Source organism: Triturus cristatus, chromosome 9 (assembly GCF_964204655.1).
Source record: "Triturus cristatus chromosome 9, aTriCri1.1, whole genome shotgun sequence".
In the NCBI taxonomy this organism is placed as follows: domain Eukaryota; kingdom Metazoa; phylum Chordata; class Amphibia; order Caudata; family Salamandridae; genus Triturus; species Triturus cristatus.
Window position 1 is genome coordinate 824,988,901 of NC_140592.1, and position 26,747 is coordinate 825,015,647.

A 26,747-nucleotide genomic window follows, 5' to 3' on the forward strand; every position below is an offset into this window, starting at 1 on the left:
ATACAACTTTTAGAAAGTAGGCATTTTCTTGTTAAACCATTCTGTGTGCCTTTGCCTGTTTGTGTATTGACTGTCTGGTTTCGGAGTGACAGGGGCTGGGGCTTTGCTTTCACTGTAGACAGCCATTGGGGGCGGTTGAGGTGAGATTGGGCTTTCCTGGGTGACTCGGAGCTGAGCTGAATAGCCCATGGTTGCATTTAGAGTAGTGAGAGGAGTTTTCCTTGCACCTGAATTGGGCCTGACTCCCTTGTACAATGCTGTCTCCATCCCCTGTGGTCATACTGCACCAATGAAGACAGAACTGGTATGCACTGGACTCAGAGACCCTTGCACAAACAAAGCAAAGAAACAATGGGGTATAAGTAGTGGACCTTTAACATTAAACCCCAGAACTTTAGATCACTTCTGGACTCAAGAGAAACCTTTGCCAAGGAGAAGAGCTGGAAAGCTGTGAGGAGGAGTACTGTCCCTTTGCTGTGTGCTGTGTGGGGTTGGTATGCAGTTGCTGCTTCTGCCAAGGAAAGGACAAAGACTGGAACTTTGCAGAGAAACCTGCTTGAAAAAGAATCTCCAAGGGCTTGTGTGTATTGGCCTCCTGTTCTGAAGTCTCAGGGACAGAAAGACATCACCCTCAACTCCCCTGAACTCTATTGCTGAGAGTTCTGACCTGCCAGTAGGTGCCTGTTTCAGTTTTGATAAAAGCAATCTCTGATGCTGTCAGTGATGACGCCATGATGCCATGACCTGCACTGAGGACAGGAGCACACCTCATGAAGTGCAAGACGCACCACCCGGCCTGCACTGCAGCTCCCACACCTGCCAACGCCTGCCGATCCCTTCAGTTATCAGCATTCCTGACACCAGCACTTGCATCGACTTTGTCACCGCCAGCGCCTGCATAGTGATATCGCAGCGTCGATAACCACTGAGGGTGACTCCACGAACTTGCCGACTTTGCATCACCTCACCAGAACCGACGCCTCACTGCCGACGCAACCCACATCCCTGTCCTCGATTAGACACGTCCCCTGCTCGTGGACACAATGCTTCACCTTTTCCGTGGCAGCGACGCCTCACCTCCACGACACCGTGCATCGTCATAGACTTTGTTTTCCAAGGTACTATTAGCTTGGGGGTCCATGTGACTCCGTGTCTGATACCATGCACCTCGCAGTCGGTGCCGTACTTTGGATTTATTGCTGTGATGATGTCGTAATACCCCCAAGTGGAGCTATTTGTTTTCTACAAGCTTTATTTTGGAAATAACTGTTTTAAGTTCTATTTTATTACCTCTATGTTGCAGTTTTGGTCTTGTTGAGTGTAGATAAAGATACCTTATTTTTCGAAACTGGTGTGGTGTCTATTTTAGATGCTATCACTGTATTACTGTGTGTTTTGAGTGCAAATACTTTACACATTGCTTTTAGGATAAGCCTGTCTGCTCGAGCCAAGCTACCAAGGGGGTGAGTTATTTAAAGTGTGTATCCCCCTTACACTGACTAGAAGCAAGGGTCCCTACTTAGACAAAGGTGCATACCTCTGCCAACTAGAGAGGCTCCAGTCCTAACAAGCATTTAAAAGTTTGACAACATATTTCAGCATTTTCACTGAACACCCCGGTGCTGTTTGTAGTGGGGCCATAGACGTTGATAATGAGAATGGGTGGTCCCTTAGTGAACCCGGGATTAAGATATATCTGCCCTGTGAGTCTCTATAGACAGATTTGTATTTATAATCAACATTTTTGCCTATTAATGTAGCAACACCACATGAGTAATGGTTGCACAGTGTGAAAAAGCAGTGCCCCCACTTCCCAGCAAATTTGCTTAGGTGGTTGTCACACTGATGCGTCACTTGAAAAAACATGATAGCCCATGTCCATCTAGGTATGACTGAATGAGCCTGTGTTTGTTAGGATTATTCCAACCATGAATATTCCAGGTCATCAGAGTTATTCGAGACAACCTGCCCACACCCAACAAAATATCCACTGATTAAGACAGTATATCCACCTCCAACCTGCATAGGTATGCAACAGCTATGTGAAATCTGCAACAACTGTGTGATGGCAAGTCATGGTAGGATAACAAGCTATGCTATTGACATCTAACTCAAACAACAACCAAAGAAAACTAAGAGCCCAACTGACTCCCCTCCTTCCACTTAACAAAAAACAGTGAGAGCCTCACCCACGCCGAACACCCAATCTGCCATCGACTGTACCTTTCCAACAAAACACATACTACTAATCAATAAAGTGTATTGCACCCGAGGCTGTTACATGCCAGGCACTGGCAAGGAGAAAAACGCATCATTAATCTCTACATAATATATATCCCCCCAAAGATTTGTGGAACTAATAAAAAATCTGTTAGTTATATACAACAGCAGAATTGTTGTAACTGATATGATACATACTGAGCAGGTTCTAGTCTAACAAAGTGGTTTGTTGATAGCATAAACCACTTATAAATCAGAGGAAGGCCATCCGTTTGTTTGCAATGGACTAAAAGATCTTGCAATTGTTTGTATATCTAAACACCACATTGTACTCTTGCACTATTAGTTTACCATGTTGTGGAAATGGGTTCTTGCACCGGGTCATTTCACTTTTATTTACACTTGTGCGATATCTACAGAGTAGTGTGGTTTATGTTGTAAATAAACCAATATGTCAGACAATAACCTGTACAATGTTCTGTATATCATATCACTTACAGTCATTTTGCTGTTCTATACACTTGTGTTTTTTTAATGAGGTTCGTGTGAACCACTGTTCTCGATATATATAATGCTCAGGTTCATGCAAACATTGGGTTGCTCTTGTTCTCTAAGATACACCAAAGATCACACAGCATATCAACAAAGCCACTGCATCACATATATCAGAGCAGTCTTTGAGTCTGTAAAGTATTTAATTTACCACCTAATTGGACAAGGTGTTTTGCAGGATATAACATGGGGTATTTAGCTTCCTTATTTCGCAGCACGTTTTGGCATCTATAAATTTTCTTCTAGCCTCTGTGAAATCGAAGAAAATGGCAATATCTGCACCCTTGTATTACGGTGGGCCGTGCTCATTAGCAACCTGAAGAGATGTGGCTCTATTGTGATAATTAAGTAAGTGAGCAGTGATTGGGTGCGGATGAGCACCAGGAACAGGTTTAGGAGCCAGAGATCGATTAGCAGGTTTAAACATAAACATAGTAGTAGAGCTGTCACTATCAAACAGTTCCATTGCATATTTTCAACAAAAAGTTCCACTTTAGCCTTGTGCATGGATTCATGAAGGACCATGATTCTGATATTGTTGTGTTGCAAGTGCTACTCCGTATCTTCTTTCTTGGCCACCACCGCCAACAGTTTCCTCTCCATGACTTGCATCATGTCCAATTATTTGCACCCTTTTCTTCCAGCTCCAATATTGATCATTCCGCCCTATCCAGATGCACATTATGCCTGTCTAAGCGCTCCCCTTCAATCTCCTGCATTGAGTTGCCATCCACAAGTGGATCAACCAAGCGATCTCTCACAACTTTTCCGCCGGGTGAATGAAAGTTTTCTTTGCTGTTGACGAGTTTTACTCACTATATAGTCAGAGCAATAGCAGATCAGTGTGGTGACAAAGTAATAGAATCTACAGTGAATCTACAGTGAGTGCTCTAGACCGGGGCAAAGTTGTATGAAGGATCTGATTAATGTAGGGCCTGATTCACCACATCCAGCCAGGTTAGTATGACTGGCAATGTAGGCAATGTAGGCAGCTTTCTCCAGAGTCCCATCAGGGCAGAGCACAATATAATTTAGGCCATCAGGTCAGAGAGGCAAACATCCTGCAGGGTGCCGTAATTCCCCAACACAGCACTAACACATGAGAGATGAGGGAGTCATCACCAGTGGGGCACAAACTGTCCAGCATGGCCCACAGCAGGTACGTGGTGGCAGGGTGGCCGCACATACACTGCACGCTGAGATCAGAGCAAGCAGGCATTGGAACAGGCCACACCCACACATGACTCACCTAGACCAGCGAATGCACACGGCTAACATGTGCCTTCTCCTCAGGACCACCAACATGGCCCCTACGCCTTCCAAAAGACAGGCAGCGGCAAGGCTCCGTCCAGGCAATCAGGCTGCATGCCGCCCACAAAATGTAGTGGAGCACAGCCTTTACTACCATACAAAGGCAGCATCTCATGCAAGAGGGGCTCTGTAGCTCCCATACGCCATCACAATCGCACTGGGGATCACTACACTCCTCGATCACTGTCTCCTCATCAGGCAGCGTCAATCACATAAAAGAATTGCAGATTAGGGAGGATAAAGCAGATGAATAATTGCCCCTTTCTAGAGCGCCTCACCTAAGTGGTCATATTGCTGCTTGGCAGGTCACAACTCCCTGAATATACTTTGCTATTTTAAAACCTAATCTGAATATTCTGGAATCTTGAACCCAAATGGGACGCTTAAGAAGCCATGGAATCTGCCCCAAAGACTGAAATATCTATTCCAGCTTCTTACATAGTCAATTTGACCCATCCCACTAAAGTTACAGTAAAAACAGGCAAATTGAATTCCTTAAAGGATATTGAGGGCTCGGTGGAGAAACGATCTGAGAGCTGATGTACGATCTAAATCAGCGAACTACCCAAAGCTTTAGATGATCTGGAAACGTAGGATACTCAGTGGAAGGAATAAGAGTTTTTCTTCTTCTAGAAATGGAGAAAAGACCTAGAGGAAGTTCCCAGCCTAGCAGACAAATTCAGGGGTTTAACATCAAATATTATATCTAGACTTTCGAAATATTTTTTAATGGTATTATTATGTTTTCTGAAGTCTATATCCTGGTGCAAACTACTTGCTAAACAGTTTTGAGCCAGATTTTGAAGTTAGGGAAGCAGATAGCAGTTAGGGATCAGCATCTTTGATCGGTACAATCGACCAGTATCACAGCATATTTTGGGCCATAATATCAAGGAACAGCGATAACATTATTGCTTTAGCCGCTTTAGAACCTGGGCTTCTATGGGAATTCACAAGGGCATGTTATCAAGCCCATTATCGCCGCTTTAGCGGCGGCAGTTTCCTGCTGCTAAAGCGGCAAAAATGTTATCGCCGTTCCTTGATAATATGGCCCTTTATTTGAGACTATTGCTCTTCAAATGGGTTAGCCAAGACTCTCTTTCCCGTTACATACTTGATTGTCCAAGGATGGTACAATGGATTAGACAAGGCTCACAGAAGAAGGTGCTTGGCTTTGGAACCCGACTACAGTTTCTCTAATGCCAACGATTGTCAGAGTTTCCATTTAAAGAAAATGATTCAGTGGTTATTCAGACAGCAATAATTTAGGGCAGTGTAAATGACGATGTGTGCATACAAACCGATGTTCCTCCATTCTATAGCCAAGGTGTAATGTAATCAGCTTTTTAGTAATTAGAGACTGAATCCATTTATCTACTTATCATTGCCCAAAGCTATTTTAAGTGTAGGATTTCAGAACGATTCAAGCAACTTTGTGGGATAGATAGGATGCGCATCTTAAAATCTTTCAAAAACTGAAACCCTCCCCAATGAGATAAATACTACATAGGCATCCTGCAACAAATGTATCCCTGCCTCCTTGACCTGCCTTTTTCAAATTGCCAGAGAAACGCAGTAAAAAAATCTCCATAGGCTCTTTTCCCTATGCTTCTTTGTTCTCAAAAATGAAAACCCACAATCCACCACATAAACTGGAAATGGGGCCAATCCAAAAGGCGGGGGGGGGGGGGGTGCTCTAACTCGCAAAAGGACCTTCAAATCGATTACAACAGTGGTGGGGTGGGAAATGTGCAGTACACCTGTGATATTATTTTAATAATAGGCATTGAATGTGGCATTGATACTATTTGTATATGATGTAAATAGCAATTATCCAATGTGATTTGTGAACATGACAGCATATATAATTTAACTGTGTATATCAACGCATGCGCACACTAAAGGCTTACCTATGAAGTTAACACACATCTATCTATTCTTATTTTAGCAAATAATATTGTGGCAAGGGATAATGGGAGGGTAGCACACCTCAAACTCCTAAGTCTTAACACTGACCGTTCAGTCAAGAATCCTAATAAAGTGCCACAGCAAATTCTCATTTAATTTGATGAGATCATTTACTTTGCTGGTTAATCTTTGGGTTCAATGCTGACCATGCAAGACTTGCATTCGTGATGCGTGCAGTTGAGAAATGTGGTGACAGGGCTGGCAGACTGCTTGCCTATAAACTTCTCTAGTACATCCCTTTTCATCATTGATTAAAAAAATCAATGACTGGAGGTATTGTAAGCGGCGGCCAAATTAATAGATGCCTGTGGCCCGCCTGCTGCAGAAAGATGATAAAAAAGAAACATTACAAATGTAAACATATAATTCACACCACTATTCAAATAGACCTAGCGCAATTTGCATAAATATTACTTACATTGAGCAATTAGCAGTTCATTAACATGAATTGAAATAGCAGTTCACACTTTTCCGAAAGGCAAATGCCATGTCCATATGTGAAACCTTATGCAGTGCAATTGATAATAATACAAAAATTAACTTTAATAGGGCACTTTGTATTCCAGAGTGCACAAGCTGTAGATTATAATTAGAAGAAAGACGCCTGCTGCATTAGATACATTTTTTAAAGCTCCTGCATGCTGTAGTCTTTATCTAGTCATCTTAAATGCTCACCTTAAATGTTGAAATTTCAGTGGACACTGACAGCCACACAACTTTTGCTGCCCTCCAAATAAATATAAATAAAAAAATAGGGGTGTAATGGGGAGAGGGTGGAGGGGAAAGAGGCAATGGAAATACCTGAGGGTGTTCCAGAGGTGGCCAAAAAAATAATAAAGAAAGGGATGGGAAGGGTGGGAAAAGCAATGGACAGGCTTGGTGGGGGGCAATATAGATTACTGAGGGTGCGGGGTTGTTTTAGAGAGGTTAGCAGTATACAAGGGAGAGTGATGAAAGAAATAGAAAAAAGTAGATTCTTAAAAGTATGTGTAGGAAAGTGCCTCTTTTTAAATGGTTCCCACACTTTTTACCTAGTGTTGATATACTTTAACTGAGTGTGCCCTGGTTTCCTGCCAACCAGGTACCCAGGGCATATGTTCTTTCCCTAAACTGTACTGTTACAAAACCCAATTTGCAACCCTCTGGCCACATGTAAGTCCCTTGTGAAAGGTACAATAGGTACTAAGGGCACTGTGACCAGGGAAGGCATCTAATGGCTGCAGCACTTATTGTGCCACCCTTAGAGGCCCTGTACCTTCACACACACTGCCATTGTAAGCTGCGTGTTTTGGTGCAGAATAAAGTGAAGAGTCGATATGGCACACATCCCTGTGTGCCATGCCTACAATACACAGCCCTGGCATAGGTAAGCCACCTCTCTAGCTTGGTGCACTATACCAGTGGTGAGGGTTCAGGTGCATGAGCCCTGTACCCCTACAGTGTCTAAGTCGATTCTTAAACATTGTAAGTGCAGTAATATCATAAAGGGTATATGATCTGGGAGTTGTCATAACGCACTCCACGGCACCATAATGGCTTTACTGAAAACTGGGAAGTTTGTATCAAACTTCTCAGCACATTACTCTCACACTTATGCCAGTATGGGATTTAATGAAAAAAGCACCCAGAGGGCATCTTAGAGATGCCTCCTGAAAAACGACCTAACTCTAGTGTCCTAGCTGAGTGTCTGCTCGCCAGCTGCCATCACCACACATGTTTCTGCACCCCTGAGTCGACAGCCTGCCACTCTCGGGGTCCTAAAACAAAGCACATTCTGGAACGAGGTGCCACGCCTTCTACCCCAGGATGGGCAGGGTCCACTAAGGGAAAGCTTCAAAGGCTTGCCACCTTTGTGAGCTACCCCAGCCATTTGCTGCTCCCAGCAACTGGCCCCCACCGGTTCTAACCCCCACTTTAGGTGGGGAGAATCGTTGGTAAAACCAAGTTAGGAGGAGAGGTGTGTCCACCTTTGCCAACCCCACCCCTCAGGTGGGGGATGTGAGGTGAAGCACAACTCTGAGTCCCCACCATCTTGAAGGTGGGGGGACCCAGCCAAGCAGAGTGAGTCTTATGCCCCTGTCTCACTGGTGGGTGGCATAATAGGGGGTGTACACACCCCAAGGAAGGGACCTATTGGTCCCGACCTGTACCTACCTGTAACACCCCTAAATTAGGTATTTAGGGGCAACCCTGAACCTTGCCTCCTCAGACAAGAAGAAACAAGACGAAGAAAGACTGAAGAACCGTGCTGGAGAAGAAGATGAGGACACCAACTGACCTGGCCCCAGCCCTACCGGCCTGTCCCCACTTCGGACACCTCCAGCGAAACCTTGGTGTATCCTGCAGCCAGTAGTCCTCAAGAACCCAGAGGACCTACCCGGCCTTCAAAACCCAAAAGACTTCCGGGAGAATTGGACTTGCTGAAAACCATCTGCCTCGGACTCCGGACAACTTTGTGAGTCCCCCACAACTCAGCCCGAGGGCCCTGAACCCAAACCCCGGTAGATCAGCACTCTAAGCAGGTCCCCCTGGCAATCCAAACCTGAGTTACAGTGACTCCCAAACCTCCACAAGCTTCTAACCCGAGCATGCAGCCCTTACCTGGGATGCCCCTCCAACCGCGACCAAAGGCAACACCCCAACCATCCCTTTGATCGAAGCAGTTCAAGGAGCCCGACCGCTTGACTGACTCCATCTGCGAACACTTGCAGTCACATGGTTTCAACTCCCAAAGACCCCATTCACCGACCCGGTCCCTGACCGCCTCAAAAAAGATCCCGACCGAATCAGCCACTTGGAACAAGACCGAAGGCCTCTACTGAGAAACCCTGGGATCCCTGATGACCACATCCTACACCCGGCCGCCCCTGTGCTGCTGACAGGCCATTGGGCCCCTCAGTGCTAGCCATTGGGCCACTCAGTGCTAGCCTCAACACCAGGAGCTTTTGTTCCCTCAACCAGGTAGCCTGCTCATCCGGAAACTCCAAATCAACGGCCTTGCTTAGCCCGGTGGCTAACGTGCGGTCCCTGCACTCTGCAACCGGCTGCCCTTGTGCTGCTGGTGGTGCAAACCGAGTGCCCATCCGATCCTGTCTTACTCATGGACCACAACCTCATTGTTGATCTTTCAGTACTAAGAGGGTCTTGTGAGTAACCCTGAAAAACTGTGATTGTATTGCAAAACTAACTAATTTCCTTCCCTTCTCTTAGGAAATGTACCAGCGTGGTATCTAGAGATACCTCGCTGAGTACGGAAAGTAATTTTAAAGTAATTTTGACTGTTTATTACCAAAGCCTATAACCCTGTAACAGCAACCAAGTTAATGTAAAATGCATATTCATGATACCTTGCCATTGAGAGAACGATTTTGCTTATGATTTGGTTCTGGTAATAAAAAAAACCAAAAGAATATTTATATGCAAACAAATTGAACTGAGTTCAGTCTTTGAGTGTGTGACATCATTTCTTGCCTGAGTGTGTACAATAAATGCTTAGCACTGCCCTCTGATAAAGCCTTACTACTCGCCCACACTACCACAAATAGAAGAGTATGGTATTATCTACTTTTACCTCTGCTTACCTTTGGGGTTCCACTGGACTCTCTGCACATTATACCTTACTTTGGCGTAGTATATACAGAGCCAGCTTCCTACCGAATGTATGTGTAATATATGGTATTTCTATAGCGTAAACCTAGCCAAAGGTCAGCAGAGCAGTATAGAGGATCAAAACAAGCATATAGTAACAAGTGATAGGAAAGGTAGTTGGGTTGAGGGCAGTTAATGCATTGTGATGTAGTGTTCTTTAAAGAGGTAAGTCTTCAACTTTTTTCTGAATTGGAGAAGCATTTTGGCAGTCCTAATGGATACCTGGACGCTGCTTCATATTCTGGGTGCATAGGGGGAAAAGGCTTGCTGCCTTGCGTTTTCTTAATACAGTCTGATGGTGTCCTGCTTTAGTGTACCATGAACCACCAGAGAAGGTGAGCTTGTCTACAAGATAAGCTGGGGTGCTGGTTGTGATGGCTTAGTAAGTGATGGACCTGGTTTTGAAGATGGCGTAGTTTGACAATAGGAGCCAATGGATTTAAATCAATTGATGCAATCATATTTCTGCAGGCTCTGGATGAGACTTGCTGTAGTGTGTAGGATGCCCTTTAAGGGTACTAGTGTGAAGTCTGGGAGACTATTTAGCAGAGTGTTACCACCATCCAGATGCAAAAGTATGAGTGCATGAACAGCAGTTCTGCAGTCGCTTTCTGAAAGAAATGATTTCACTTTTTTAGAAGAGAGAGCTGCTACCAGGACGTATTTGTTTTTTTGGCAATGTGCTCCTCGAGGGCGAGGTTGATGTTCAGAGTGAATCCAAGTGACTTGGCACCAGAAGAAAGTTGGGGTTCGACGCAGTCAAGGTTCATGTCATTGAACCAGATTTGTACTGTTTCTTGTGTGTTTTTCTTGGTAAATAACAAGAATTCAGTCTTGGTTGGTTTGCGTTGCAGATAAGCTCTGGACATCCATCACAGGATGACGTTAAGAAAATGTTTAAGGTGTTGGACGTCTGAAACTGAGGAGAGTTTCAAGTAGAGTTGGGTTTTTTCCGGCATATTGGTGAATCTGGATGATGTTATCTGTGAGTTCAGAACAAAGAGCTCCATGTTGAGGTTGAACTGGGCAAAGAATCGAATCCTCACGGACATCACAGGTGATAGGGATCTTTTGTGACCTGAAGGTGTCCATTTGAACAAACTGGTGTGAGTTGGACAGGTAGAAGGAGACTCAGTAAAGTACATTGCTTGTGAATCACATTTGAGATTCCAGGGTGGGTTTAACGGTGGATGGTCAACTGTGATGAAGGCAGTTTTAGAGGTCCAGCAATATCAGGAAAAGTTTCATCATCATCATCATCTGTGTTCAGGAGGACATTGTCAACCATATGTAAAGTAGTTGTCTCTATGCTGAGGTGTGATCTAAAGTATAGTGATAGTCTTGCTCGTGATGGCTATTATTGTTGTGATATTGAAATTGAACATAGACTGTTTCTTCAATGATCTTGCAGATGAATGGAAGGTGAGTGATGGGCCAGTAGTTGGTGAGGTCATCAGGGTCCAGTGTAGGTTTCTTTGGGAGTAGGAGAATCTGGCCTGTCTTAAGAGCTTGTGGGAAAATGCCCTGAGTGAAGGAGGCATTGTCAATGGTGAGTAGGGGTGATAGAGCATTCCCAGAGAGAGCTTTGATGAAGGACAAGGTTAAGAACTCATGTTCATAAGCAGTGTGTTTAAGGGAGTTGAGTATGTCACAGTGATCTGTAAGAGGACTTTGAAGTCAGAAAACTGCAGTATTTTATAAGAACTGGTACGTGTAAGAGACCAATGAAGCTTGGTTTTTTTGATGTGCTATCCAATCTCCTGTATTTTTTTAAATGAAGAAGAGGTTGATGGAATTGCCCTTTTCTGTGGAGTGAGGAAAAGGTGGGTTCGGCAGAGGGTAGATGTAGTGCTTTACTGCCTTAAACAAGTGTTCTGATTTTGTTGGTAGCTTCATTGATGGTGTTATTATAATGCTTTGCTTTGGTTGTTATGATGAGATGTCTGTGTGTTGCACAGGGAGACTTCAATACTATGAGGTCATTAGGAGTTGTGTTTTTCTTCCATTTTCTTTCTTGTCGATGAATAGATCATTTATCATCAGCAACATAACTGATTGTTGAATGCTTTGGCTTGCACTTGCATGTCTCAATTGGGATGAGGATATGCACACAGTTTTCCACAAAAAGATGAAGTTGTTTAATTGAGTATTGTAATATAGTGTGCAGTTGATGGGCCTTTTTTGTCTAGACATTGGTTTGTTTGTAGGATGCTGAGCAGGGAGATAGGATGGTGAAGTTTTCAGTCCTGTAAATGGGCTTTGGTTGTTTGCATTGGATTGTTGGTGATGTTTAGAAGGAAAGGTCAAGCATATGGCCATTGCAGTGTGTTGGTTGTGTGACATGAGTTAACACATCAAGTGTGTTCATAAGGTTTAGGAGGTTGTATCTTATTTATTTTGAGCCTGCATTGTCTGAGAGGTTGAAGTCACACCAGAGGGTAGTGTGGACATGTTGGATGAGGTGGTGAGGAGATTTGAAAATTCATCAATGAAGTCTTTGTTCTGCCTGGGTGGGCTTTAGATGAGTTGGAAGGTGGGGGCCTGAGTTACAGAGAGTGATAAATGGCATGTCAGCAGCTTCATGAAGCTGAGTGTCTCTTACTTGCTTATGGTGCAGGACTAGGAAGAATTATTGATTACAGTGAGGCCTCCTCCTCTTAAGTGCATGGCCCACATGATGACTGATGTAGCCTGTGGGAAGAAAGACATCTAGGATGTATGAGGATGTGGGGGTGAACCATACTTCTGTGCTGACGAAGGCATCAAGCTTGTGAATGATGATGAGATCTGTGATATCTGTTGCATGGAGTACTGCAGAGAGAGCACTAATGAGCACTAAGTGGAATGTGAGTTATGTAGTTTGTTTGTGTGTGGTAGTTAGTGGGATGTGTACAATGTCTATGTGTTATGGCAATGCTATTTCAGCGTTTTGGTCATCTAGGTCTGGGTGTGACTGTGGGAACTGGCAGTATGGGATCCTGGGTGAGGCACATGACTATACCTTACTGTATAAGTTTCAGTGGAACAAGGGTTCTGTCCTGTGAGAACATGCCTATTGTTTATGGGTGGGGGCGAAATTCACAGAGTTTCACTCCACAAAATTCTGGGAGTTACATAACTACTCCACGGGATTCCATTGAGTTCCACCAATGGGCTCTAGCTGCTCGCACTGAAATTTAGTGCTGGTACAGCAATCAGCGTTGAAAACTCAGGGCATATTGTGTCTGCATAGCTCAAGAGCACAAGGCCATTTGAGTTGATTTTGCAGCTGCTCAAGTAGAAAATCTACTCGAGCAGCAGCAAATCAACTCAAGTGGCAGTCCTCTGACCGTGACTGCTCTCGACCACCTGTGACAGAAAAAGGCACTAGGGGATGCCAAAACTTGGTTGCGCTTGCCAGCTTGCATTTTCTGGAGCCTCACAGGAGAAAGATTCCATCACATTGCGATTGGCAGAATTTGGATGAAACTTTGAGTTAAAGATTAACACGGAGTGACCAAAATTCTGTACATTCCACGGGCAGAATCAAACATTCCACACAGCCTACTCTTTTTGCATGGCCATCCTGATTTGTTGCAAACATTTTATTGCTGGTTTTTAGGCTCTGCACACTGGGCTCTGCTATCTAGTGCCCCATGTATGTGCACTTGCCCCTAAAATTAGCTAATCCCTGATTGGTTTTGTTGTCACAGAAAATACCTTCACATGGTTGTGGATGTACACCACTGCCCTGAGTGCATAACTGTACAGATGTCTGGATCCCTAATGTTGATTTTTGTTGTTGTAGGCAAACATGGATCATGTGTGTGCACCATAACATAGGCCGTCTCATGGATTGAGGTCTTGTTGGACCGGGAGACCTACCTTCGTGGTAGTAGAAGGCTACTGACTTCACTAAAACTTAAGCGCCATCAGCGCAGTGGTGACAGCATACCATGTAGTAATCAACATGAGTGGATAGGTCCTTTTTAACCTGCATTACTGAAATGAGACATACAAGCTCACTCACCTCTTTAAAGTTCCACTTCTGTGTGCTTAACTCACCCTTGACCGACATCAGTTAGTTGTAGAGTGCTGCACAGCACAGGAGTGGTGACTGCGCTGGATGTATGTGTGCCTAAGGAGTACAGTACATGGATAGACCAGTCCTGTGCAGTGCATGGATGATGAGTGTGTGTACTGGGTGTATGTAGACCAGAGAAGGTTGCCTTACATGATAGAAGTATTGCTGTTGCTGTGCAGTACGTGTGCAATGAAAGCATGTGCTGGTTGTATATGTGGTTGCAAGAAATTAAATACATGAAGGGTGAAGTGTTGTGCAGTGCGCACATGGGGAATGTGTGTGTTTGCATTTAGCACACCAGAAGGGCTACAGTACTGAGCAGTGCATGGAGAGTGATTATGTGTGCTGATTGTATGTGTGCCTGGGGTGGCAACATACAAAAGGTGACAGGACTGGACAGTGGATGTGCTGCGTATACACACTGAGTGCAAGTGTACCTGTAACGGTACATTACATGGAGGACACTGAGTTCCATTTTGGAAAACCCAGGCTTGCCTGGTGCAGACATGAGGTGTAGTGTAATCCCACAGACAGATTTGTATATTGCTGCATTCCTGCAAGCTGGATGGGACACACGGGAGAACAGAGAGAGAGAGAGACCCCCTCCCATAAACTTTATAGTGTGCTCTTTTATTAAGTGAGAGATCACAAGGAAGGGGCCTGGAAACAACGCAGGGAAGAGATGGGGCTTATGAGGTATCATAAAGAGTCGGGCTGGGAGCCCAAGAATAACCACATATTGGTTTCTGGAAATGGAATATAAGGGGAGCTTGAGAAGCAGCCAGATGGGGCTGGGTGTGGAGGGGAAGCTCTGCCTTTGGCCAGGACTGGGGGCCAAGGCCTGCTTGTCTCCATGCTGGATGAGGGAACATCAGCCAGGGAAACTAAGGCCACATGCTCTGGATCACCAGCACCTGTCTGCTTGCCAAGACCAGTGTGCCCTATGCAGAAGAGACGAGCATTATAGGCGTCAGGGTCAGGTGGGGTGCCCTGTCGAGAGGACTCCCAGTGCAAGGTGTGAGGATGTGGCTGCAGCACCAAACGGGTCATTGCTCATGTGCAGAATCAGGTCAGCGAGCCCTGTATGTCATGAGAGGGTCGATGTAAAGATAGCCATAAGCAAAGACTGTGTGGAGAGTGTGAAGTCCATACCGCACCGTTGCAGTAACCCCATATGCCCCCTGTAGGCTGCCGTGGAAGTGAACACTCTAGAACAGAGACCATTGTCTGGCTTAGTTGCGACTCCGCTGGCCCTGGTCTGCTGTGGTGTGGAATGCAACCCTGTATGCAAGGTGGGGCTGCCTGTACTAAGTAACCCGTAAGGTCGAAATCAACCTTCAAGAAATTGCACCCTGACTTGTCCCATGGATGGAGGAGGACACCATGAGTACATCGACCTTACTGAGACCAAATTGGGAGCACCAGGATCAATCATCTGATCCCCCGTACTGAACTTATATTAGAGAAGGTAGGACCGGCACTCCTCAGATCTCTGCTGGAACCAGCTGTGCAAGCTCACAGAAAGCCTGTGCTGGCTGGTGCTGCTGTGCTTCCCATGTGCAGCTGGACTCAACTAAGTAGGACTGGAGCTTTGCAAGTGCCTGCAGTTAGGGCACCAACTGAGACGCTAAATGTTTCCTAGCTGCTGGAGTGGGTAATACTTGATACAGACCTACAGGGTCTCGGTCGACTCACTGTAATAGGTTCTACAGCATCAAAGACACTTTTGACTACTTTCCAGAGAGTCGGAGTGGACTTTAAAGTAAGATCTACTAGTGAGCATTCCCGGGATGCGACCACCTTGAATTTGGTATAACCCCAACCACAGTATGAGAAGCAGATAGCGCAGGGATTGCCTTTGAATCTCTGGAGACCCAAACTCAAAGGGATTGTGTTATTGGCAATGAGTGTTGTGTTACTTCTGCATGCTCTTTCAGTTATGAGTTATTTTCCCTAAACTGTATCTATACTTCATCCCCAGGGAGCCTTGGACTGCTTGACAATAGCTACCACTTAGAGTCAAGTGCTGAGGGGGTACTTGGCCCAGTTGCTCAGAAATCACAGTATTTCGGGCCCTGAGACATCAGAAGTAAAAGTCCTCAACCACCACTGCCGGTCCCAGTAAGGCCTCCGTGCCCTGTTGTCCTCTGAAATGGGTTCTGACAGGCTTATAGAACCCTTTTTGTAGGGTGTGGAAATACACCAATTGCATGAAATGTTAAAAGTCACCCGGGGATTGCAGCACTTAGTGTGTCATCTACTAGTGTGTTAAAGGAAAACTTGGCCTCAGGCCTACCATTTTAGTTGACTGCTGCAAAAAAAACCTGCAGAGATCTGTAACAATAACATTTTTAACAGAGGAAATCTTGCTTTTAAATATTAGTAAATAATCCCTATGTAAGCCTTGTACCCCTACGAGGTAAGGTGCATGGTATGTTAAGGTGGGGCTTACAGACAATGTATGTTACCATGTCCCTACAGTGACAAGACCTTAAACTCTATTTTCACTGTGGCATGCCTAGCCATCCTATGTAAAAATCCGAGTACAAAATAAAATACTAATACTGGCATGTCAGGAATGGGGCAAGCTGGGCAAATAAATAAACCACTATTTTTAATAGTTATTAAAAATTCAATTCAATGGTGCAGTAGGGTTTTCAATAAGTATTATTTGAAAGTAACTTTTAGAAAGTTACCCTTCACCTGACTGAACTGTCAGAATTCTAACTGGCATAAGTCTCTGCCAGCTCCTAGTCTGTGCTCAGCCTGGGAATAGGCGTGAAAGAGGTGTGGAATGCCTCCCAGGAGCAAACAATAGTCTCACCTGAAAGAACAGAGGGAAATCCTCTGATCTCCACAGCATAATAAGAGTGGGGGCTGTGGGCATCCTGTTGACATCAAACTATCAAATTCTGCTTGACCGGTCTATTGAGTCACATGTACCACCTGAAGTGCACTTGAAAGGGAGAGAACAGGATACAAGGCAATTCTTGTGAATACTCTGTCTGGTTGCTGACCCTGCTCTTGTCCTACCAGATATCTGTTTCTGGGTTTGTTGTGGCTGCATCACCTTCTTCAAACTGGATTTTAGTGTTAGATGTGGGAGAATACTTGGAATTTCCCTATGATGCTCTCACATACCCAACAGCCCTCAGACCTGAGTTTAGCGTTGTAGAAGACGTTTGCTATCTTGAAAATGCTACTGCAAAAGTGGGTAGTGTTGCCGCCAGGAACTTTTAACTCCTTTATTAGGCAGTGCCCAGGAATAATCCCTCCACTAGCTAGTGCCAGGTATAAACATGGCAAACCAAAGCACCCCATCGAACACTGCTAGACTTGCAAAAGGATACCAGTCGGACTGAACCTGCTACACGTGGAATCTCTGACCTATGAAAAGTACCTGAGGTGGTACGACCCCCTTTAACTTGAAATCCAAAGACAAAAACATCATAAGGATGATCCCCTGTGTGGCTCCACAAACATAACAAAGCTGAACAGGACATTCCTTTGAAGAATCCCAACTCACGAGTAGCAACTGGAACTGGACTAGGCTTTCCTGTTCCCTCTGCCTGACACCTTGAATATCTCTAAGTGCACTTCCTGAGATACTGAGGGCGTTGGAAGTGTACTCCTGCAACTGTTTGGGTACCAGAAGAAGTCTGGGAATGTTTTCAATGCATTTACTCCAGAGCCCCAGCACTTCAAGGGACTGGCCACAAACAAATCTGACTGTGAGTCACTGCATCGGATGGTATGTCAGGTTTGTCTGGCATAGAGAAAAGTTTTCCTCAGAAAAATGACAAAGTCTCTTTTCAGAATGGGACTTAGAAACGTTTACAAACTTTCCTACTTCCAGGCCAGTAGCGGACCAATCTACTTGGTGTATCCGAGCCTTGCACCATTGCGTACTGCCTCAAATCGTGCTTAGGTCTCAGTCTACCATGACCATTGACTACCATTGGTGCTTTCTACTTTTTGGTGTTTTTTTATACTTAAGTCTTTACCATTTCATAGTGCTGTCTCCCCTTATTGCATTTTTGTCATTTTGGTGTCATTTTGCATATTAACCTTTTCTCTCTCTTTTTAAATTGGAGTGGCATTTGTATTGTATTGTGTTTACTACTTTACCTTGGGTTGGTGGTAGAAACATACAAGGTAGTGACTTTATTACTTGTGGTGGACACCTATACTCCCCAACTAATAAATCACTTTCTCACATGGCTCAACTTTGACCCTGGTCCTAAATGGCCTAATCAACTGATACTCTTGCCTGGGGACACCCTTTGATGGAGATGGCCTGAAGATCTGATTGAAATAGGGAGAAAGCAGGACATGTTGTCACTACCTGTGCAGCTGGATGATGGGAAATCCAGTGATTCCACTTCCTGTGAAGTTGCATGATGGGAAATGAAGTCCACTTGTTTGGCTTCTTCCTTTAAAGATGGTGTTCATGGGAAACCAGTGACGTCTTTTCCCGTGCATATGGATAATAGGAAAAAAGCAAGAGCAGTGGAAGGATACAAGTCAACCAATCAAAAGAATGATAAAGTGGCTTTGCTCAAGGGGAGGGACAATCAAAAGAAGAGGAGGGACAAATATATAATGTATAAGGAAAGCCATCAAATAAAAAGCAAACAAACAAGAGTGACAACAAAGAAAACCAGTGCTAAACAATGGGCTGGGCCAAAGTTCACTGTAGCTCACTTAAGGTTTTTGGTACAGTTCACAATAGTCTTTCTAAGCTGTAGGGTAGATCATAAAACTGAGCTAATTTTTGATTGTATAGCTTTAGTGAATAGCTATCAGTTAGGTACAGTATCTCAGATAATACTAATCAAAGTAATTGTAAAAAATAGAAATCATTTAGAACTGTGCCTGGTTGAATATTTGTGCAGTTCAAGTGCGTGCCCAATATAAGGTTTAACAATTGTACCCATGGTCGTACACAGGAAATAGGGTAGCCACCCCATCCTAATTTTGTCAGGCAGTCCTGAGAGCAAATATACAGTTTTCCTGAGCACTTCAGAATCAATAATGTCCTGTAGTGCAATTATATTCACAGAACACAGTTGTTGTTCTTTGTCTTTTACTCAATTCCAAAACAATTCAACACATAGATATTACAAAATCATGCTTTGTAATTATGGCATTTGCACTGACTTCCTAAGAGCTACAAACAAAGACAAAAATATATATATCATTATCCTGTGTTGAGTCATGTAACCCCTTATCTGTCAAAACCAACATAAAGCCCATAGTTGGTGGATAGTCACTTAGCCGAGTTGAACATTAAAAGAAAACATTTCAGAAAGTACACCCACATGGTGTCCCCCTGACAACATCATAGGGTGTCTCATGCTGTAATAGAAGCTGAAAAGAGAGTAGAAATGCTCTTGGGGCAAGCAATTTAGGTTTGAAACACACAACCTAGGAATCACTGGTGAACACAGACCTGGCATGCATGTGGTTTGCAAGTCACAAGCATGACCATGTGGAATTCAAATTTTTTCCTAAATTGCTTGGACTATGATGTTGTCAAGGAGACACTATGTGGGTGTCCTATAACAGGTAGGAGGGAATGCTGCTATTCCTTATATTGTCTCCAGAAACATAAATAATTAAGTTATCTCATCTGCAGTATAAGTTAATAATGTACTGAGTAAAGTAGTTCACTTCACCCCATAGTTCTCTTACCTGATTAGATGAAGTGATGGCTGGTGGCTGCTGCCTCTGTCAATTTTTTAACACCTTTTATGAGGGTTTCCCAACGTGCCTTCTTTATGATAATGGTAGTGCGCTAATACGGAAGGTCTCACAGCAAGGTCCCACTCCCACCAAGGATCACAGGCAGCTACATTGAAATAAAAAACAGTAATTAGTAGGTTATACATATATATTTATATTATTGCTTTAGAAAGACTGAGGTCAGACTACTACCACCATGCCCCAAAAAAGAAAGGAATACCACATATTATAAGAAAAACTAGCAATAGTACGTTTTTCTGAGCAATAGTGAGCATGGAATTTAAAAAACAAAGTTATAAAATCCTAAAGTCAGGGAAAATATACTCAAAGTCTGTACTCTGTATTCGACAAGGTCCAGCTTTTTTTGATTTACATATTAAAAAGGCCTGAAAGATGATATTGACGTTGAGGAATGATGTTCTTCGTGGTTGGGTAAGTGGACTGGTGTGGACTATAGCTCAGGTAATGGAAGATCCCACAATGAGTCGGTGTCACATGTAACCACATCCGCCTCACCAAGTGTGTAAATTATTTTGTGTATATAAGATACATCTCTATAAAAATCACACAGCTCGGGGGAAGAGGGCAAAGGGTTTGCTTCATTGGCTGGGAAAGGGGATTTTGGTAAATGTAAGACAAACACAACACAACACAAGAAAAATATTCATGAGGGCAATGAGCAGCACATCACCATCATCAATCTGTTGCGGAAGGAAACAAAGGAATTAGTATCACACAGTGCAGTTAAATGCATTTGCAAACAGTCCTTCTGCCCCATAGACCTAAGTTATCAGATATCTAAATGTTCTGTCTTCAAGGTTTGTAAAAATCAAATTATGGAAGAGTGAATTGAACCCACCTAGTTCTAAAAATACGATTATGAAAAGAGAAAAATGGTAGTGTATTGCGAAATTGGGTGGTGCATCTACATTCTCCTCAGGAACATCCATCACTCTTGGGTGCCCCCCTTGACTGATCCGATAGGTAAGCAGAAGTGTGGAGCTCAGCTTGTGCATTTCTTTTGTGCAGAAGACAAGAAGGCCTAAGGATTGTAAAACAGAAAATGTTTTGTAGAGTCAAGGAGAAGGACAGAAGGAAGGTAAACTTCATGGGGATAGTACCAAGAAGACTCAGAGGCAGAGCAAAAAACAAGGGGACTCAGAGTTTCACTTTTGCCACGAGTGCAACACACCACACTCCGCAGCATTTCCCAAATCAATGCATCTCTCTCCATTTCACATAACTAAGTACTAGGCCTCAGAGTCATGGTTTCCCTTTGAAGTCAATAACTTCCTTCTTCTAGTTGTTGATGAGGTAGTCCTGCCCTGAGTCCTTCAATTCTGTCCCAGTCTCGACCCGAGTAAGATAGAACGTGTAGTGCAGTGCTGTTGAAGAATAAGTAGAGAAACATAATTGCAGTGTTTTGTATAGAATTATGTTTGTTAAATAAAGTGACAGGTCTATTCTGAACCAGAAGAAAGGAGAAGACCCTGCAAGTATATCTTGCTAGGTATTACAGGGCCAATCACCTTAAGGAAAGTGTATCACTCAACAGGCTCCAAACATTGCAAATCATGGAAATCAAGTTTACAAATTAGTTAACCCCTTCAGTGCCCATGACGAGATAGTCTCGTCATGGAGCACGGTTGCGCTGTGCCCATGACGAGACTATCCCGTCATGAACCCCGCCCGCTAATGTAACACCCGGCACAGGGCGGGGAAAGGGCGGGGCACTGAAGGGGTTAAACACCCTCCCTTGCTGTCTGCCACCAGATGAATCATCAATCATCATTCACAGTCACACAATAATATATCACTTATTGGTGCAATAGTTACATGTTCCAATCCAAGCACGTTGATAGGTACACACTTGCATCTCCCCTTTAATGCAGGCAACACATTGGAATTTGGCAGTCTTGTAAATCAAATGATCTTCTGTGGCAGCCCTTCTAGGTGATGAAAAAAAGAAGGATAGGACTGGACCGTGCAGGTAATATTTCGCTAAGTAAGTTTGTAAAGGCCAATCACGTTCAAGAAAAATGATCATCCATCAGGCACCATGCATTGCAATTCATCAAACAAATGTCTACTATTAATTGAACAACCTCCCTCACTGTCTGCCACCATATAAATCACCAATCATCACTCATAATCACTCACTCATTGTTGCAACAGTTGTTACCGCTTCCAATACAAGCACGGGTAGGTTAGGTAGTAGGTACACAATTTTGACACAGCCAACACATTGGCATTTGGAATTGACACTCTTGTAAATCAATGATCTTCTGTGGCAGACCTGCTAAGTGATGTAAAAAAGGATAGGCATGTGAGGGAGGAAGGTATTGTCTCCAAAGTAATGAAGGAATTATGAAGGCTTCTTCACTGCACCCTAGTCCAACTGCAATCCAGCCATATATGTGACTAAAAATGGTAGGGCAGTATAAATGTGACACAAACATAATGATCCTTTTGCTATTTCTTTTTGCAAAGAAATAAGTCTAGTGAGAAATATTAAAAAAAGTTCTATGGTGGCATTGGCTTACTCAGTTCGGGAAGTAGAGTTTGTCGTCAAGATTAGGTGGTTCACCCAGAAGTTGGTCAGCTAACACACTTGATTCTAACCAATCATCCTCCTTGTGTGGTAAGAAATGTTGGTTCATTATGATCATGGTCAATCTCTCCATGTTTTGAGATGGTCCTTCTCACTATAATAACATCACTATCTGCACTGAACACGTGCTCAGCAGAACCACTGGCTACAGGCCAAACCAGATACTTTATTTCCAGCCTGCTGAGATAAAGGTCATTGGAGGATCTTCCCATACCAGTACATGAAATGAATGGGTTTTGTTGCATATAGATCCTTTTTGATCATTCAGATACTCCTGGAACATCCTCTGAATGGTCATTGGTGCTGTTCAACCTCTATTGCCTTCACCTTCGCTCTGCACTTAAGTCCTGCAATTTGATACCAATCCAATACAGGGGTTGCGGATGATTCTTGTGTTTCTGTTGTTGTTGCCACCGGTTTTCTTCTTCCTGGTGTTGGCTGCTATGAGACAACAGGACTGCCTTCAATGGAAGTTGAAGGCAACACCCCAGAACTGCGGAGTGGGACTCTAAGTTCCAGCCAAACTTCTTCCAGGTCTCCAGCTTGCTCAATAATCCACCTCTTGTATTTTGTATTTTGAAACATCCCCTTTAGAAAAAGGAATAAAAGTGGGCTGAATTGTTTTGTACTGTGGATCAAGCAGTGTGGCACAGATGTACTCCTTGGATGAGATGATGTAATTTTGATTAAGGTCTTAACCAAGGCATATGCTTCTGTATTTTTGTTCACACCTGCGTGTGCGAACCTTTCAGACACCTTTAGCTGAGCCTGTAGCAGATGCAACAACTGGATAGCTTGGCCCATTGTACTGTCCTTCTTGCTAACTTCCTGTGTGAAAACATCAAAAGGTAGTAGCATCTGTGTCAGGCATTTGACTAGGTCCATTTGTCCAAATCCATGGTCCTAGCTTTCCCAATTGCATCTCTTCCTCTTTCAATGACATAGTCATTGATTTGTTTGTACTGCTAAAACAGACATTGCAACATGTAATAGTTCGAGTTCCAATGTGTTGGCACCTCCTCTATCAGGGCTTTGACTGGAACTCTATTAGCATGCTGAATAATCCGCAACGGCTTCCTGGGCTTTAAAATAATGGATTAAATGAATGCAGATTCTTCTGCAGGTGGTTAGTGTGTTGCTGTCTATGCCTTCTTTTTTAGAAGGTCTTGCACAACTAGGTTGATGCAATGCACCAAACAGAGGACCCTGAAATAGCCACCATCTGCCATGGCCTTGACTATTTTACTGCCATTGTCTGTAGCAACTAATCCAATTCTGAGACCTCTGGGTTACTGCCATTCAAACACCTTTGTGTTAAATTTGTCCAAGATGTCTGTTGCCGAATGCTCTTTAAATGATTTTCAAGGCCTAGACCTGTAGACAGCTTTTGCTTTCTCCACGCAAAAGAGATCCAGTGTGCAGTGATGCACATGTACAAAAAGAACAATTGATGGACAGAATGCTGAACAATGTCATACATTCACCCCAGTACAGAGATCTGGGCTTAAATCCATCATTTATTTGCCCCCCATGCCATTCCAGTTTAGACAAAGCCATATGCAATTCAGTCTTGACCCTGTTCCCCATGGGAACCTTCCTGCCCGAACTCCCAGCCCAGGTTCTCCCCGGACTGGAAACAAGCATCCTAGACCAGGTTTTGGGGGTTCACCCCTCATTAGCCAGGCTAGCTTGACTCCAGTGGCATGCAGAGCACAGGACCCGTGTCTGGGGATACCCATCCCACTCGGGGTGACAAATGCAAAAAGAACAATTGATGGACAGAATGCAGAACAATGTCATACATTCACCCCAGCACAGAGATTTGGATCTAAATCCATCTTTTTTTGTTCACCATGCCATTCCAGTTTAGACCCAGCCATATGCAAATCAGTCTTGACCGTCCACCCTTAACTGCCAGGGCAGGTCCTCCCTGGACACAAGCATCCTGGGGCTGGTTTTGGGGTATCACCCCTCATCAGCCAGGTTAGCTTGACTCTAGTGGGATGGAGAGCATGGGACCCACGTCTTGGCATACCCATCCCATTCGGGGTGACAAATGCAAAAAGAACAATTGATGGACAGAATGCTGAACAATGTAATGCATTCACCCCAGTACAGAGAGCTGGGCCTAAATCCATCATTTTTCTGCTCCCCATGCCATTCCAGTTTAGACCCTGCTATTTGCAAATCAGTCTTGATCCTGTTGAAACAGTTCAGCCTGAACTGCCAGGCCAGGTCCACCTTGGACTGGAAACAAGCATCCTAAGAACAGTTTCGGGGTACCACCCCTCATAAGCCAGGCTAGCTTGACTTCAGCGGCATGTAGAGCACAGGACCCAAGTCTGATGCACATGTAATCAGTCGCCTGACAGCTGGGCTAAATGTCTATCATCAGGTGGGTAGTGTGAACAACACTTTGCTGCAAAGTTTTGACCAACCAATTGCAGCACATCATGGTGCAGCACTGCTACAGTAACTCTGGCAAAATAGGTCTGACTGGGAACCTTCCATTTCAAGCAGATGGCTGTCACAAATTCTAAGAATGCCAGAGCTTTAAGGCTAATATTTTCAACAGCTTTCCATTTTACTAACCTGCCAGTGGGTGGTTTCTGTCGTAGGGCCCCTCCTGTCTAAACATGCCCGTAACAGTCACCTGTATTTTCTTCTTTTCTGGGGCCACTGACGCAGGGGACATTTGAGAAGTAGGTGGTGGTAGACTCAGTGTGCGGCTTGGTGGGGCAATCAGTGTATGCCGTGGTATTCTCTATCTGACTCTGTGTATCCTAGTGCCTTTGTGAAGTTGCTGAGGCATGTTATTCTGTTGGTCCCCTGCTAGGGCAGGGCTGCTTTGTGTGAGGATGTCACCCTCTTCTTCCTCAGCCTCATCTCCCACCATGATTGTTCCCCAGTTCTCCTCACCTTCATCACCATGTTCAGCAATTTTTTTAAAGTGCTACTCCTTGTGTGGCAAATGGTGCATATTACAATTTGCTCCCCCTGTGTGCTAACTGTAAAAAAGTCCCAAACTGGGGAGAAGTACTTTTTTACTGGGCCACTGCCAATGTCTGAAAAATAACTGGAGGTAGGCGGGCGTGCCCTTGATTGCCTCGTTGTAGTGCATACTTCTACTGAGGTAGGGGTTGGTGCAGGTCTCAGCTGGGACTTTGCAAATATGTGAAACTGCGGTGCTACCTGTGTCATCTCCCTTGGAGCAGGTTGAATAGTAATGGCAGACGACTCTGTGTCACCTTCTACAATGACTGTCTCTTCGTCCTCATCCTCCTCATCATCCACTTCCATAATTCTACGGCTTTCAGAAACCTTTCTTTTCCCTTGCCTCTCCTGGCATCTCAGGACTCTGCTGGGGTTCACTCCATGTCCTTATCATCATCATCAGAAGTGGTGCTAGTAGAAGAAGGTGGAGTAGTACCTTTACTTTTCGTTGATGGAGGTCTGGGAGTCAATGATTCTTAAACAGGAGGTTCTTGCTCGGCAGGAAGCTCAAACTCCTGTTCTGCTCCAACATAAGAAAGATGTACTATTGCTAGCTGCAGCTGCTGTCCATTTTGCTCTGTTTCCTGAAATGATTGGGTACTACTTTGTGAAAGGGACAAATCCAGTTCAGCATCACTGCTCATCGGTATCACCATGATTGCAGTGGCTGCCTCATTGATAGATATCATCTTGGGCCTAGGTTAGGGTGGTACTGTTGATGCAGGAGTACTGCTCCCATGTTCCTCCCCGGAGGCCAGTCCGGCAAGCACACATCTCCCAAAAAAGGTTGTGGTCGGCTTGCCACTGGTGGAAAGCTGCTGCTTCTCACTGACCACTTTCTTGGGACCAACTTTCTTTAGGACCATCTTAAAGCTCTCAATTGGTAGTGGCACTAAGCTGTACAAATGGAAGAGATTGGAGGATTGATGTTACTGTACAGGCCTTCTGTTTGGCAGTACTGCAAGTGATGTCTCTTCTCTTGTGCATCTAAAAGCAAACAATCAAGAAAGAGATTTAGTGAAGCATGGTGCTGTTGCAGTTTCAATTAGTACAGACAAAGGCAAGATTAGTGTGGCTGGCTACTTAGGTAATAATAAATCAGCCACTTTAAAATCAAACCACACCACCATACTAAAAAATTTAATTTCAATTCAGGATAATACAACATACAGATATAGCTCTTTGCTTTATGCCCATATATTTTAAAGGAGACACCTGTGGCACTCGGGGAACTGCATGGGAAAATGGAATAATAATCTTTAAATAAACTTAAGGTTAGTGTGCGCCTATGGCAGGCAATTTAGTCTGGGGGAAATGAAAGAATCATTAAAAACATGAATGATGCTGATATGTTTGCAGTGCACCGCAGCCAGGGTGTCCATGAGCAAATGGAATTAAACCTAAAAAAACTGAATGCTGTTGCGTGGCTGTGCGCCTATGGTGGATGGATGGATGGATGAATGCATGGACGGATGGATGGACAGGGCAAAATGCAACATTGAAATAACTAAATAAAAAAATAGAAAAATTACTAAATTATATATATTTTTTTATATTAAAAAATACAAAGAATGAAATTAAATTAAAATAAAAAAATTAAATTAAAATAAAAAAACAATAATTGCCAATGTTTTG